We start from the raw sequence: 18,411 nt of genomic DNA, 5'->3' as shown, positions 1-18,411 counted from the left end.
GTCACATTAATTTTATAGCTATTGTCAACTTCTACAGCCTCTGGAACTTTTTTTGGTACCTGGGGTATATTGTGGTCCTCTTCCAAATTTGCACACTCTCTAGCCTGTTTATGCTCTGAAACACAAGTGAGCAATCTAGGGCTATCAGGGCCGTGTTGTTTAACTTGCCTTGATGCAAGTTTATTATATCTCCTTACTTGCGTATCAGTAACAACTATTTGGTGTATGCTCTAAGGTGGGAAAACAATAGTTTGTTAACGCACTGAATTGTGATTCTCACCACCTGTGTCTGTCTGCAACGGAAGAAAGGGGTCACAATGGTCTGCCACCTTTGAAGTCAGAAAATTGACATAAACAGTAGTACTTTGTGTCTTTTATATTTTGAGGGATTTTTTTTTAGCTTATAAAAAGGTTAACAATGTAATCATATTAATGTATGCACTTTTATACAGCAGTATTTTATTGTAATCTATTCTTCTTTAAACGCTTATCTAAGTATTGTAATTTATGTTTTAACGATAAAAAATTTGAAATTCAGTTACAATATAATACAACTGAAAGCTGGTATTTGGCTGTTAAGGGAGAAAAATCAATAACCACAACTATCATCTATGTAGTACATTTGATTTCCCTTTACAATCCCCATTTTGAAGAGCAAATATATCTAAATTTAGATTTACATGCAGGAAGTAATCTTTGAAAGTAAAGGGTTAAACTGCTTTAAAATTTCCTTGTTCTATTATTTGATTATTGACTCATGCTGGTACTGTTTTTAGATGTATTTGCAAGCATAATACCTGGCAATTCCTTACTGTTATATCTCCCATGACTCCCAGTATTCCCCTGCTATTGTAAATTGTTTTCCTATTATTTTCTTTTAAATCCCCATACTTTCAGTGCTTTGTTTTACGTTTTTGTTGAACTGGTGGCAGGGCATTTAAGAGGGAAATAGACTAAATTTTGGGGAAAAATGTTGCGACCGACACTTTTTTTCATAAATGTAAATATTTTCGCTGAAATGAATTTGAAATGAAAAGCACATTGTAGTTATTTTAAAATACTTATGTGATCTACTTGAGTTTTGGATAGAAATGTCAATGAACACAAAAGACTGGGGGTATTTTTGACAGAATGGGGACGACAAATCAGCGCCAGCCCGATGAAACAACCTTAGACACTTGTTTCTTCATTTTAAATTTTAGGGGTTAAATTGTATGTTAAATTAATTTAAAGAGTTTGATGGGGAATGGGTATGGGAAGGAGGGTGGGGTCCTAGAGTTAGTGCTGTTTTCATTATGTCTCTTCAAATATTTTGAAGGAGATAATGTTTAAGCCTGTATCTAAAGGATTTTCAAATAACTTTCAGTTTCTGTTATTCATAATGGGACAGTGTGCAGAACTGGGTATATTTTCATATCTGCTCCTTATTTTTTGACCAGGTGAAATTATTATTTGGAATTTAATTTCAACTGTGTAACAACCCATCCCTTAATGCTATGGCTAGTTATTATATATCAGTCTTCCATTTAACCTTAAGCCTGCTCAGGCGGCAACTGCATTGCCATTGGTTGAATTTTTTTAGCTCACTGAGACACAAATGCTCAAGGAGCGCTTTGTGATCCACTCTGTGTCCGTCGTCAGTCGTATCCCATCAACAATATGATTGTGAGTCATTCTCGAGTCCAATTTAGGACAAATCTTAATTGAAATTTGGTAGAGTGTTGCTCAATAAAATCTTTTGACGATTTCGTTATTAGGTATCTGGGGTCAAAACAAGGTCACCAGTCAACTATCACGGAAAAGTTTGTTACACTCCAGAGTTACAATTTAGGCCTAATCATAATGAAACTGGTCAGAATGTTCCCTCAATAACATCTTGGACGAGTTCGATATTGGTCATCTGGGGTAAAAAAACTAGGTCACCAGGTCAAATCAGAGGAAAAGCTTGTTAACACTCTAGAGGTCACAATTTTAGCCTAATCTTAATGAAACTTGGTCAGAATGTTACCCTCAATAAAATCTTGGACGAGTTCGATATTGGGTCATCTGGGTTCAAAAACTAAGTCACCAAGTTAAATCAAAGGAAAAGCTTATTAACACTCTAGAGGTCTCAATTTTGGCCCATTCTTAATGAAACTTGGTCAGGATGTTACTCAATAAAAATTGAGAGGAGTTATCTGGGGTCAAAACTAGGTCACCAGGTCAAATCAAAGGAGAAGTTGTTAACATGTAGAGGGCGCATTTATGACTGTATCTTCATGAAACTTGTCGAATGTTTAATCTTGATGGTCTCAAGGTCCAGTTTGATTTCAGCAATAATCAGTGACATTGTTTGAATAAAATATAGATTCTGTTTTAAAAAAAATAAATGAAAATAGACATTCTGGTAGCAAACAATGTTCATTTTTTCACCTGTTGCCAATTTAAAGATTTTTATGCACCCGAAGGTGGACATATTAAAATCGCACTGTCCGTCTGTGTGTGTGTGCATGCGTGCTTCTGGTAAATTCTTGGTTGGGCTTACAGTAACTCTTCAATCCATAAAGGGATTTTTGAAATAAACTTTGCATAACTGTTCCTTTTAATGAGCCGACATGTATGTGCAAGACCCCAACCCCTAGCTCCAAGGTCAAAGGTCACACTTAGAGGTCACGGTTAAATGGACTGTTTCTTGTCAGTCCATCACTCTTGCATCCATAAAGGGATTTTGAAAAACATGGCATAAATCGTTTTCCATAATGAGACCGACATGTCAGGTGCAAGGACCAGACTGCTCAAAGGTCAAGAGTCCACTTAACAAGTAAAGGTTAAAACAGCGTTATGTTTCATAACGGTCAATAAACTTGCTTATCATTAAGGGCTTTGCAAATTACTTGGCATTAAATGGTTCCTCATAATGAGACGACGTGTCATGAGCAAGACCAGACTCCTAGCTCCAAGGGCAAAGATCACATGAAGAGGTCAAAGGGTTAACATGATTGTTTCTTGTCGGTCCATAATCTGCCATTGATGAAGGGATTTTGAAGTTACTTGGCTAAATGTTCCCTATAATTGAGGATGAGGTGTCTTCGTGGCTTGACCAGACCTAGCTCCCAAGTCAATGTCAACTTGACGTCAAAAAGGTGTTTCTTGTTTGGTCCATTTATCAAGGGATTTGAAACTACTTTGCACCAAGGATAACATTATGAGAAGTTTTGTAAACTTATGACGCGGTTTTAGGTCAAGGTCACAAAATGATATGTGATTTTTTTGCCGCATACAACTGTGGATTCTTGGGCCCTACTTTGGGGCATTTGTCAACAATATAGTGACCGTCTTTTTAAATAGTGAAGACCATTAAAGGCTTAAGTGAACTTGTCCATTAAAACAAGGAAAGATTAACCATTAATTCCAGGCTTTTAATGTAGTCATAACACGGTCAATGTCACATATATAAAACAAACGTCCAGAAAATAAAATCGCAGTTAAGGCTGTTAAACTAGGGCATGATAAAGGAAAAATTAACTTGGTGCATTTTTTACCTTGACTATTCGAAAAATAGGTAGAGCTGTTGGACTCGCCCATGCGTTGGGATCTGTGTCAGTGTCGGTGTCCCGATTTGGTTAAGTTTTTGAATTTAAGTGGTATTTTTAGTAACCACTTGTGAGAGTACATTGAAACTCACACTTTATTTCATGAAGAATAAATCACTGGTGACAGAAGGTTCATAACTTCTGATTTGCTTTTTTTTATACAAAATATGCCCCTTTTTCAAACTTGCTATTTTTCAGTGACAAAGCTGTTGAATAGTCTAGCGTTGCTGTCCTCCTACAACTCTCGTATGTACTTGTACTAACTTCTAGGTTAATTTTCTAAAAACATTGAAACTGCACATAAAACTTACCATTTAGTGAATATGATGGGATTGTTAAGTAGACATTGGGGGGATGTAATGGTGTTTAAAATAACTATTTAATTTTAGGTGATTTTGATGGGATTGTTAAGTGGACATTGGGTGGATGTGATGGGGTTGTAAAATAACCATCAGGTGAATGTGACGGGATTTTCAAGTGGACATTCGGTGGATGTGATTGGGCTGCTGATGATGGGACACTGGATGGATGTACCCGCCCGCTTAAGGCAGAGGTAGAGCGTCGGTTAGTGATCGCGGGGTCGTGAGTTTGTAATCCTCAGAGGGCGTTATGTTCTCCGTGACTATTGATAAACGCACATTGTGTCTGAAAAATCAATAGTCCTCACAATTTGATTCATGTGGGTAAGGAATTGGCCTAACTTGCGGAGAAATGGTTTGTACTGGTTCAGAAACCAGGAAGTGGTTAGGTAACTGCTACTGTTACATGGACAGAAATACCTGTTGGAAAAACGGCGCGTTAAACCCAAAACAAACATCAAACTGGATGATGAGATTGGTTGCAGATGGCCATGGGTGGATGTGATGGGGTTGCAACAGGGCATTGGATGGGTGTTTTGGTTACAACTGGATATTTGGGGGATGTGAATGGGTTTGCAAATGTGGACAGTCTCATTCTGTAGTTGAATTGCGTTTGCTTTCCACAGTGGACATTGGGTAGATGATGGGCTTTAAAATGGGGGATTGCGTTGATGTTGTGATACATGGTTAATTATAGAAAAATATTAAATGAAAAAGTATGTATACATGTATGACAAATGTTAGTGAATACCATCACTGAATAAATGTTTAAAAAGGGGGTTACAAACGCTTCATTGCAAACACCATTCCTGCATTTCATGAAGATGTATTTTGCATTAAAGTACACACTGTCCACAGATATTTTAAATTGAAGTGATATTAATGAGGTTTTTGATGTATTTCAGCGCCTAATCACACAAAGTTTATCCCTCAGTCATCTCTTTTACACCTAATGCCACACCCACAGATGACGATGACCTTGAATTTGACTTTCTTAAATCTGAAAGTTCGAAACCGCGATATAACAGGGAAATCCTTTCTTCGACGAAAGTGGCACAAAATCAAATAAAGCTGGAATAGCAAGGGGATCTAACAGGACTGGAAAAAGGAATGTGTAATTTCATGAAAAACATTTTTGATATATATTTTAACCGCAAAATCATCACTTGATTAGTAACATACAGGAATATTTTAGGTACATCTCGGTTGCAGGCGAGTGTCATTCTTGGACAGTTTGGATATTTCTGTCTGAATACATAAGAAATGAAAAAGACTGTGTCTTTTGAGTATATAGACATGTACTATATTTCTTGTATGTTTATGAATTTCGTAATTTTGAAATACTGCAGTTAAATCACTCCTGATGTCTAAAAATAGATAAGACAGCACCAAAGATTAGAGGACTTTCCAGTCTAAAAATAGATGAAAATGATTGTTTGGCTAGTACATATTTCATGTAAATATTTGAATTAGTGCTATAAATAGCTTCTTGCATATGTTAAAGATTTTTAGTTTCTGTCTGTGTTAAGATTTTTACTTTCTGTTGTTTCTTCTTTTTTTTAATGGTTAATGTATAAATGTTTTGTCAGTCAGATTTATTCAGTTTATTGCATTATGTTTAAACCTATTATATTAATATTCTTTTTTTTAGATGTGCTATAAATGTAACATTAAACTATATGATGTACATTACGATATATATGCTTTATGCTGTAAAAAAAAAGCATTTATGGAGAAAAAAAAATAGTGCTAACTTCCATACTAGAACTGATACAGCTAAGTGTTTGTATACATTTAGGAAGAATTTCGGTGCCTTTTTCATTTGCTTTATGATTATTCATATATTTATGAATTTAGTGTTACTTGAGCAAAAGAAGTTGTGTTTTGGGTACTAATATGTGCTGTGAAATTACACGAATGGCCAGTATATACTTCCTACAAAGATGGAGAGGCGATGATTATATTAATGCCATATCAAGTCTGCGTATAGTTATGCTATAGCTTGAGCTGTGATAGCAAGAAAGTAAGTCCATTATGATTGAAACTTGCTGGAGGAGGAGTTAATATGTTGGGATTTAAACATTCGGGACTTTCGATAGTTCCAGCCAGAATGTTAATCAATTCGATTCCACTTGGTGTAGGTTGAAAGCATGATAGAGATTTTTAATTGGAGGTTCACTGAAACTGGGAATGTAAACCAATGAAACTATGAATGTGCTATCTGGAGAAGATGTGCAGTTTTGATAATAATGAATGAGGAATTGAAACATTGGAGTTATTGTATATGTCGGAAGATAATCTGATTGGAGACTGCAGTGAAATAGAGATACTCCTGTTGAAATGTCATAACTAAGTGAAAAAATGTTATTTCAGATTGACTTGTGTTGCTGATATAACAGAGTAAACTGCTGTAATATCAAGACGAAACATTCAAAAATACCTGTGAAAGGTTTTATAGGTAGTGGAAAGAGTAACGAATTAGGGGATATGTGACAGAAACGCTACTGGAAGTTGATGGATTGAGGAGGAGATGATGTGTACTGATATAGTGTATAATGGAGATTTTATTCAGATATGAAAGGTGCAAACATTATGCTCTTGGCAGTGTTTGTATCATGTATTAACAACAGAGGGAGGAACATAGACCTTCAAGCTCTTTGATGTGATGTAGATTTTAAGTTATTCTGTTAGGGATAACATGGAATGAAGTCATATATTCTGTCTTTCTTATGATATAATGTATTGTACATTCAGAGAATTTTGTAGTCATGGTGGACAGAAAAAAGTGGAGTGTTACAAATGGACGACAGCGTGGAATGATGACATGCTTGTATACATGAAGTTGAAATTTACACACGATTTATTCTCGGGTGTAAAACATGTTTTCATAATGTCCCCATGATAGAGGTTTATGAAATTTTCATTTTAAATGTTTTTAGTCGGATGCCAATAAAATAATCTCATTTGCCTGAAAAATATTATACAGGCTTCACATTCATACTGGCATCTTGTATCAGCACCAAAAACATTACACATTGTGAGAAGTTAAAAGCTGTATTTGACGGAGCAATACGAGAAAAAAATAATGAAACAGAATGAGAAAAATACACACCATTGCCTAGGACACAGAATTGCCCAGTCATTACATGCTCTCAAATTATGTGCATGCTTGTCTATTAACAATGCATAATTTATGTAGGAACAACTGATAGGGCCATATTAATTACAATATTCGAGGGAAAAAAAATGTTAGGGCTTCTGGATAGTTTAGACCAAGATAGCCTGCTCTGTGCTGAAATTAATAAAACAGTAAGGATGTTGTGTAAACAAAGGTATGGTGTGGGTAAATGAACAGTGTAGATGTTGATGTGCACTGATCTGTATGTTTACTTGTTGCAAAGCTCTGATGATGGTTTTCACATAGCAGCACACATTTTATAGAATATATTGGCATAGAGAGAATTATAACTCGTCATTCAAGTGAGATAGATTGATGACTTTGTATGTGCGCTGGAACTTATATCATTATTGTATTAATAGATTGTATTGTTTCTCAACCTTGTAACATATATGAGCGTGCTATGAGAAAAACATGTAGTGCTTTGCGCGCAGTTGGTCAGGATCCATGCTGTTCGTAACGTTTCTTAATCAAATAGGCTTTGAAAGCGAACAGATGGATCCTCGCTGGTCTGGATCCCAGCTGGTCGCAAAGCCTCTATGTTGGTTTTCTCATGGCACGGCTCGCATATATTTATTTTGCAACTGTGAAAATTTGAGTGTGTTATTACTAAAGAAAAACAGCTTTTAGATGAATCTGTACTTGGAAAGGGACTTACTCTTTCTGGTTAGTTTTTCTTTGACTTGCATCAATTAGCCAGAAATAATTCAAATCATAGTTTCAAAATAAAATGTGTCTAACACATAAACATTTGGTCATACAAGTGTGAAAGCTTGATTGTGCGGATCTCATACTTTTTATCTATTGAGGAAAGAACACTCAGACTTACACTATTATATAGTTTTAGTTGATTTTGATGAACTGTTATTACAATTCTTATAGGAAGAATACATTCCAACTGCCTCTTTCCGTCATGCATAAAGCTGAAACAATGTTTAAAATATGATTCATATAAAAAAAATTGTTGAAATTATGGCAGTGGGTGATTGTAGGAGCAAAGCTGCATTAACTGAATAAATGAATGGAAATTTATGCAAAGTCTATTATAGTTTCACCATAGAGATATATACCTGCATTTGATATTATGCTAAAGGTAAAAACCAGACTTACATTGTCAGTGATGTATTTTGCACATGATTGCCACGAGTTTTGACAAAGTTTAGGTTAAAGGCACTGACCTCTAGATTGTATTCCAAAAAAGGAGACAGTTTTTAGATTATCAGAAAATTATTGATATATTTCTTAATAAAGTTTTGAAACTTAAGAGTTATTATAAGTTATGGAAAAGCATGATATTTAGTTTCTTTTAATATTAATTTTTTTCCAGGCAATTGTAACGGGGTACCAGAGGCAAACTGCTTTAGTTATTAAGTGTTATATTTAACGACTGATAAGTATGTTTTCCTTCATGGAGGTAAACATTAGTAACTGTGTACCGGAGGTACACTGCCTTAATTATAAAGGGTTATATTAAACGACTGATAAGTATGTATTCCTCCATGGTGTATTGGTCAAGAACACGGACATGGTGTCCTGGGTTCGATTCACAACTCGGACATGTTTTTTTCTTGATACTGCATTTTTGGGATAGTTCAGAAATGAAAACTTTGTGTTGTACTGTTCATTTTATGACAAAACTTCAATTTTAAGGAAAGATCAATTTAAGCCAAAATCTAGAGGTCAGTGCCTTTTAAATAACTATTTTCAAAACATAATTGTTAATGCAGAACTTGTTTTTCCTCCCTTGTGAAAGGTGTATTTATAATTCTGAAAAGATCAATGAAATTTAAAAATTTCCAAATTTGTTTATGTTCAGATTGTTTGTCAGAGAAAGAAACAAAATAAACCATCAAAGTGAAAGTAAATTTTATGGTGTTTATAATCTCAATATTTGTTGACAGACAAAAACGTCTTGACAGCACTGAATTCTTGACAAGTACTAAGTGACTCGATTTCAAACAGTTACAAAGTCCTTTCACAGATTATTGGAGCGTTAGCAGGTGTAAAACATGTGCCTGTATTAGGGTATCCGGTCTGTTGCTGGTTACATTGGGCCTGTTACTGGATGGGCCGGCCCTGTTTCATGGTCATATTGACAGTTACCTGATTACCGGGGGCATGAATCTGGTTACACATGGCCTGTAACTGGTTACATAGACTGTACATGGTTTTACCCAGGCATGAAAAAATGGGAACATGTGTGTTTACCTGGTTAACTGACTTTTACAGGATACCAGGATAAAACATGGTTACATGTGCCTGTTACCTGGTTACACCTATTACCTGGTTACATAGACCTGTTTCCTGGTTACCCATAGATGATACCTGGTTACATGGACTTTTACCTGGTTAAAGTAATGATTACATAGTTACACGGACTGTTCTGGTTTACCAAGATATGATACAGGTTACACGGGACCTTTTTACTGGTTGCCAAGGTATGTTACCTGGTAACATAGACCTGTTTCCTGGTTACCCAGATACGATACCTGGTTACATGGACCTTTTACTTGGTTACCAAGGTATGTTACCTGGTTACATGGACCTGTTACTTGGTTTTAAATGCACCTGTTAACCTTGGTTACAAAGGCAATTCCTAGTTACATGGGTTTGTTATGGTAATATGTATTTAAACCAAAGCGTATTTAGTTACCTTGTGTTTCAGTTATGCTTAGTCTTAATTAACACCAAACTAAAAATAAATGATTTTTTGGGGGTATTTGACGAGAACGAGATAGCATATATTCCAAAAGGGTGTATTGTATTTGTCTTTTGAGCTATGTATGTTAATATCTCTGATGAATGAGACACATTACACTAACGTTGTGCTATTTATTTCTTCATTTACAGAATTCTTTGAAATAAATTTAAATTGCCAAAATGTTTTAGGGATTTATTAAAATGTGTGATGAAGAGGTAATATTGTAATACTAAGTAAATAATTGCAGAACAATTAATTTATAGTATGAAAGGTATTGTCATTTGTGAAGTAATTTGTGATTAAGAAAAAAACAGTTTTTTCTACCATTCCACAGCAAAGTGTTATTTGTTGCATTAGTCTGCCTCAAAGATTTCATAACCCTTGCCCTTCTTAATTTCTATGATTTGAACAGTACCATTCACTGTTTAAAGTGATGCTCACCGAAAAGACACCGACTGAATAACGTACAGTGCAGATCATGATCAAACTGCACTGATGTGCAGGCTTATCATGATCTAAACTGGTCGCAAAGGCAGAATAATTTGTGTCGAGCATGATAATGGATAAGCTTGTCATTTTCGTAGTGATACTCAGTCACGGATCATTTTTACCATAAAATTAGCAACTAGAAACAACACTATGGTTTTTGTTAATCTTATATGTATATGCTTGAATGTGTTACAGGACTTGAGACTGAAGAAGAATGTGTTGAAGTTGATTTTAACATTGTGACTTTATTTATGTTACATTTTTCTGGCATTATGTGTGAAGCATTAGTGATTTTGTTTTGCTGGCAGTTGTTACTTGTATTTATAATATAAAAGCTTGGTCCCTATTTGAGCTATATATGACTTTGATGAATTCATTTTCTACTGCTACCAAAATACTAGAATCGCTTTCATTTGATTTTTTGGTGTTTATATTTCCACCGACCTATATCTGCAAATGATAAAATAGTACTGGTACCTTTTTAAAGTTTGGGTATGTTCAAACTCTTTTCTAAATACTGCATGCATGTAGATTAGCAAGAAGTTTCAGCAAAATATGATAAGAACATTATTTGTTACATACAATCGAACTTTGTTCGCTTAAACTTGGACAAGCAAAATATGTTTGAGTTTAGTGGTAGCTTGAGCCAATGATGAAAAATAATATTATATAGATATTTTGCCTGAACCTGACGATGAGTTTGAGGAAAGGGTGGTGTACGAATTATCTGACTTTGAGCAAATGAAGTTTGACTGTTTTTGGCATTATTCAGATTTCAGTATTAAAATAAAGCTTATTTTACGTGGATCTTTTTCATACTAAATTGATTAAAAACCCTTCATTCAAGATTGATATTTTTTGGATACGTAATGGAGGGCATGATTTTTTAGCAAAGATTTTTAAAGTATTTGTAGGTTTAATACTCCAGGTTCCATTCTGAAATGCACCGGAATGCTCCATATGAGCCATTAAAACCAAAATTATTATTGGGGAAGGCCCATAGCCCCTGAAATAGGAGGGAAAGATCCCTTTCAGTCTTTCCCATTCACCACTGTTGGTGTCTTAAATATTCTTTCTGTATCTGTCAGCAGAAGTGGTTGGATAAAATTAATTTACGGAAATATACAGAATATTCATGAATGCCAGGGCACTACTTACGGACAATACCGTGTGTGCATGTTAATTTGTAAACAAAATAGTTACAAGAATGAAGTAGAATTTCTTACAGCAACTATAAATTGGCTACATCGGTACTGATTTAAGGGTGATTTAATGCAGTCCAGTTTACATTACATGTACAATGTTCAATAACAATACTATACATGTATCATATTATTATTTATTTGTGCAGTAGATAGAAATACAGCGATGTACTGGGAAAAAAAGAGAGATCAATAAAGATACAATTATAATACATTCAAAACATGTTTTTCAGTGAATTATCGAAATATTAGAGTGAAATATATCTGGTATTTTTCACAGTGAAAAATATCAAATATATTTTTCATTGGTAATAAACTTAACATTGTATAGATTATGTCAAAACATGAAATAAGAAGAAAATTTTATTGTAATAATTTTCTAGTGAACACCATGATTTACATTTTCACTTGTGGCTGTGCCACTCGTGAAAATACTGCATATGGTCAGAGTTCACTTGGTGAAATATTTTTTTGATCTTACACACAAACAAACAAATATCTACTACGTAGTTGTATGTATGTTAGGAATAAACTTGTTAAAGTGGAATTATACGCATTTTACAAGTAAAAATACAACACAAATAGATATGTATATAAAAAGGGTGGAGGAAATTATAGTTTTTATCCCAGTATACCAAACTCTTCCTGTTACCATTACGAAATAATAACTTTTTAAATATGACCTTTCTTATTTTGACTGGGGCAGTCTTTGTAAGAAAAGTCAAACTGCTTGCAGGAGTTGCTTCCCTTCAACCTCAGAAATCTCTACTTATAGGAAAGGGAGATCATTGTGTACAAGACTGAAGAAATGAACTGTTATTTTATAAGTCCGATTTCTTCATTTCTAAAGCATCACTTTCAAATACTTATGCGGCGTTATTGTTAATTTAACACATTTAAATGCACAAAAACCGAAAACTTGCTTTTTTAAAATATTCGCCAAAAACACACTACGTGCCGTATGATGCGCATAATGCCACTTTAAAATAAGATATTGAATTATGTACAATGCCTGTTCTTGAAGGATGAATGATTCACTTTAATAAAGAAATTGTTTGTTGCCAGTGTTTATGTTTTATTATTTTAAGCTCATCTGAACTTTGTTCAGGGTGATGTATTAGTATAGGTAGACTTATTATAAATAAAGCATCTTCTCATCTGAAACTGCTAGTCAGAATTACACCAAACTTGGTCCGTAGCATCCTGTCATTGAACTCTGTCGAGTTCCTTCTCACTGTTCTACTTAGCCTCTGGGAAAAAAGACTAAAAGAGCTAACAATAGAACCCTTTAAATGACTTCTCATCCAGAAGTTTTAAAATAGAAAAAAAAATTAAATATGAACAACAGGTTTAAGAATCTTCACTAAACTTGATCTGTAGCAATCTTGTATGGGACTTGTCCAGATGCCCCCTACACCCCTCCCTACACCCTTGGTCGTACTAGGAGCTGCCAGGGCTAAAAAAAATAAAAAAGGATTTAGCACAAAACTCTTAATGGATCTCTAATAAGACCATATAAGGACCTACCTTGAGTGTATTTTGAATCCTTTAAGAAGTCACAAGAGTGGAAAATGGGACTGTATCACAGGATTGTCGTTCTTCAAAATAGAAAAGCTTCCTTGTATGTACCTTTCTCAACTTTGTTTACAATGTCATAGTTCAGCTTGGCTCCATTTTGGGTTTCCAAAGCTGAAACTAGAAAAAAAGCCCTTTAACTGAATCTTCACCAAGCTTGACCAGTAGCATTATTCTACGTACGAATGGTTCTGCTAGGTACTTTGTAGCAGTAACCGGAGATCAAAATATCATACTGGTTTCTCCGAGTTGCTTGGTGGATTTTTACCAATTTGGTCTGTAGCACCCGAGAACTGACCTATTTCTACTTGTTAGCCCACCATCATGGTGGGCTATTCGAATCACTCTGCGTCCGTGGTCCGTCCATCCATTAACAATTTCTCATTATTGCATCTCCTCAGAAACTAATGGGGGATTTTAACCAAACTCCGTCGTAGACCTATTTTTTTCCACAAGATATCCATACATTTTGTACCCCTATCAGCCGTTTTTAATATATAGTTCGTTAGTCGATCGTATAGTGGATTTTATTTAGTACAAAAAAAACATGAGGTACAAAGTTCTTTAAATATGATTTATTCATTCCAAATCCCGTAATCATCCTGAATTAATTAATACATATAACTCCTCTCTAGATGCACATTTAAAATAAATATATTCTATCTTTCTTAAATTAATTTGTCCATAGTTCCAAAATAGTCCTTTGAAATTAAATAAGTTTAATTAAAAATAATTATAATTTAGAATCTTATTGCCAAAACTGAGAGACACCCATCATCTTACAGCTCTGTTCGAAAGCTGAGGCGCTCTGCAGTCTATCGAGGAGACCAGAGTTATAATAGCAAAACCGTAAAAGAGTGATGTGTCAACTGCTGACCATTTCTCATGCCACCTTAGTGGAATTAGTATATAATATATTCTAACAAGGTATATTTAAGGAAAGCAATCCAGTAACATCTTATAATAAGGATAGATATCTGCACGCCGAATAGATACCACGGTGGAACTTTTCATGCTTTATCTAAACTTGCTGACCCTTAAATTAGTCTCGCCTTTACTATAGTCGAGCTATCTTAAAGAAAATGAATATGATTTCAATTTTAGAAAAACAGTGAAAAACAATAAAACTCTCCTTAATATTACCATAACGATACAGTCATAGTATTATATTTCCTCCCTTCTTGGAAAATAAAAGTGAGAATCACTTTTCTTTTTAAAATCAGTGCAAAAGTAGATAAACATGTGCATCCTTACAAGACATACAATTCACACTCACACAGTCCTATCTATAATAATAAGATTATATACAATTCATTTCAAGCATTTCAAATAAGGTTTCATCGTTGTGGAGGCGATAGTGGTTCGCTAGTGGGACATCATGGAGACATCAGTGAACATCTGTGAAGCGTTAGTGGTTTGATTGTAGGACTCAAAGAGACATCAGTGAACATCTGTGAGGCGACAGTGGTTAGTGGGCCATCACGTAGACATCGTTGAACATCAGTGAGAGTGTTGACTTATATGTGCGTAAGTCAACACGCTGGTGTACTGCGGCTACTGTTGTAACAGGACATTGTTGACATAACATCAATGTTGTAGCGTTACCATTGCTGTGACCATTATATCATAACACCATTGTTCCATAAACAGTTGTACCATAACACCGTTGTAAAGAGACACCACTGACCAAAAGACAGTTGTACCATAACACCAATGTACCACAACATCGTTGTACCATACACCAATGTACCACAGCATCGTTGTACCATAACACCATTGTACCATAACATCATTGAACCATTGCATCGTTGAACCATAACATCGTTGTACCATAACATCGTTGTATAAGTGCGTAATCTTCATGCTGTAAATCCAGATAGTGGAGTGTTTGGCATTTCGATTTAAACAGATAGTAGAGAAGGGTTCATTCATAGTACAACGCAGAATCCAATTTTTATTAAAAGTTTGGTAAAGATAATGATTGATCGCGAGAGAGAGAGATTAACAGTCACTAAGACATTCGTGCATGTGATGAGATGGTAATTATCTGTCCTTGTAAGTTCGACATATACATAATTTCAAATAACATAATTTCAAATGTAACGTTGGTTAATATATCCTTCACCACATAGGTAAATTTCATTTATGCACTTTACTCTTCACCATGTGTATGGCCCGAAATATTAATATTCGGATACAGTGCAATATACTCCTCAACAGGTGGTGCTGACTTGAATTTCACAATAGGATTCTTGTTCTTCTTCAGCATCCATGCCTGTTACCTTACCCTTTCTGCTAGTACCTCTTGCAAGCCAATGCCTTATAGAAAATGAATGCGTAGGCGAAGATTTGCAGCGGCAACAAATAAAAATTATGATACCAAGCACAAGACAGGAAACTCCAATTATAATAAATAATACCAGAATGATAGACCTGTGCGTTTCTTGACACTCATATCGCGTATAGCTGCCAATTCGTCAATTAAACTAGCATACTTATTTGCGGTAATGATTTTAACTTGTGGGGGATTTCGGAGTTGGTGAAGTTTTGGAAGTTGCAGCGTAAAAATCAGACCATAGTTTAGAGCTACTTATGTTAATGTTTGACCTTAGAATATCAACAAAGTTGTCAGTAATTTGGTAATTACTTTCTTTGAAGTAGTAAGCAGTTAATGACAAGTAGTCCCCATTTGCCACGCAACCCATTGGTAGTTTAAGAGCATCTAATGGAGCATGCGCACCATGGATTTTGTAGTAATGCTCTTATTTTCAAAGCATGTTAAGGCCAACCTAAGTGATTTTTGACTTGTGATGAGCCATAAGCCATCAGAAATGTACATGGCTGATGGTAAATTAACGTTAGGAAGGACCACTTTTGACAGAATTTCTCATTTTCTCCTCCCTCTGTAAATATAAATGAATGATACATTTAGTTGAGAGCCCAACAGTATAAAGTGCAGACCGAACGTTGCAATAACCAAGATGTTTATTTGAACATTGTTTTAGTTCGTTTTCTGTTAAGATGGCATATTTCGTACGTTGGGTGTTTATAGCGAGACCTTTGCCTTCTAATTGATATTGGGCAAGCACCGTGTGAGTGTCGGTCTCTTGAATAGAATTATTAAATAAAGCGATAGGCATATTGATGAGCCTATACACATCAAATTTTTCGTACATTTCTAAAATGGGAAGGAAAGCAACAATAATTATTTGATTGTCAACAAAATGGCCGAGCACTGTGTATTTGATAATACTGCATAGTTCGTGCTGTTCATTGAAAGGTAGTTTCAACATCGGGGGTAGGGAAGAACGTACAGATCTTAGAATAGCCTTTAATTGAAAAGGTTCTATAACTCCCGGAGAGAGGTGAGAAAGAGCCACTGCATCCAACTGAATTTCGAGGTGTTCATACAAAACAAAACCTCTGGAGATTAGCTCTTGAGATCTGAATAATACCGTTAAGATAGAAATAAGTTTGGACGAAATTTGTTAGCACAGTTAACTCTTTATGAACTCTATCTCTAAGGTTTGAAAGATTCCTATCAATACTGTCAAGAGCACTGATTATGTCATTTATGGTATTTCTATTTTCTTGTACCCGTTTTGGTAACATTAAGTACCGTGAGGCTCGCCTCAACAACATGCAGTATGGCTTGTTGTGTTTTTGCTAAATGAGCTACATTTTTTCGTACAGCATTGACTTGATCCTCTGTACTAGTTCCTGTTAACCAGCTTAGCACGTTTCCAAGAAATGGAAGGAGTGCACGTTTTGTGACCTTGTTACGATTGAACTTAGAACTTAATGTGGTTTGCATGTCTTTCAGATGCTTATTTCTTTTTCTAAATTGAGAAAGACCTGTCTAAAAGAGGAGTGAGGCTCATCGTCATACTCTTGAAGTGTCTGTTTTGCGATAACCTCAACGAGTTTTAATGTCGTCAGTTATTCTTGTAACAAATGAGTCATACGGAGTAAGGTCTAGTGTAAATGCTAATTTCCAAGTATTCCTAGTCAGAGTAACCTGATTTGTTTTCATAAATAAAACATTATCTCTAATGGTAAAGGCATTGACCATGCAAAGAGACAGCAGGGCAAGCAGCCACATTGTAAAGTGAGTCTGTAAATAGACGAAAAGAAAATGCATCTCATGCAAATTCACATACCTTTAATGAATTAAAGATATTATAATATGGAGGTCTGTCTTCATTATTAGGAGTTACTTACGAATGATATATATATAAAAAAAGTCAACAGAGAAAAAGAAAAACATTTACGATTACAATGTCAAAAAAAATGATAAGTGGCTGGGATAGGGATAACAGAACGCAGGATATCCATAAGCCTTGTACCCAAACACCAGCAAACAAATGCTATGTAAGATGGTTACCCTTTTAAATGTACCCTTTAATTCTCAATCCTTCTTCTTAATAGACTAGTCTAGCAACTGAACAAAGTGCAAATATATACATAGGGGTAACTAACTGAACTAACTAAGGTACAAAAACAACAAAATGTCACCTTAGTCCCAATTCTCAGAGGACATATATTCATCCAGAGTGAACACCTGGTTCATGTTATAAGGGTAATTATTAGGGAGGATTCTGTGTTCCTCCCTATACTGAATGAACTGCCGGCGCAGTTCAATAGCTGCTCTATGTCTCGCCGGTAACCTGTCGAGGCATCGGGGGATACTGGTCCAAGTTTTTAAGGATGCTGCTATTACAGAAATTTTTCAAGCGAGACAAAAGCATCCCTAAATTCGATATGACCCGATTGGAAAAAGTTCTTCCTGTAACTGCCAGTAACCATAACTCATGCTTCTGGCAGAGCTTGCATTAAAAATAGCGTTCAATAAGGTCTATGACCTTATATTGAAATCCACGTAGACAGATCTCATATAAACGAGAAGTTCAAAAGAATGACCTTGATATATTGTCAAGGATCGTACAAAGGACAAGTCCTCCTTTACGGACTCTGGGAGGTTTTCGACTTCCCCAAAAACCTGACAAAGTCACCGAGAGAATAGATGCTCATTTGTCTGGCAGCCATCGTAATTAATAAGCAACTGGCTGGAAAAAAAAAAAAACCAACAAAGAAGTTATAACTTATGGACATGAAAGATAATAAACAAATACAAACAACAGTTAATATTTACAACAATTCTGAAGCCTTATAATAATCCAGCAATAGAATACAATAATGACTGCACACGACTAGAATTCCGTTTTTTAGAATTTTAGTTTTGTCACGTAATGCTGCACCCTTCCGGGGGGTGAGATACTTCAAGTTTTGAAAAAGCAGGTTTCACTGAGACCTGATCTACTTCCATGTCTTCATG

Source organism: Mercenaria mercenaria, chromosome 8 (genome assembly GCF_021730395.1).
Source record: "Mercenaria mercenaria strain notata chromosome 8, MADL_Memer_1, whole genome shotgun sequence".
NCBI classification, from domain to species: domain Eukaryota; kingdom Metazoa; phylum Mollusca; class Bivalvia; order Venerida; family Veneridae; genus Mercenaria; species Mercenaria mercenaria.
The sequence above is the reverse complement of the archived record's forward strand: the minus strand, read 5'-3'. Positions refer to the sequence as shown.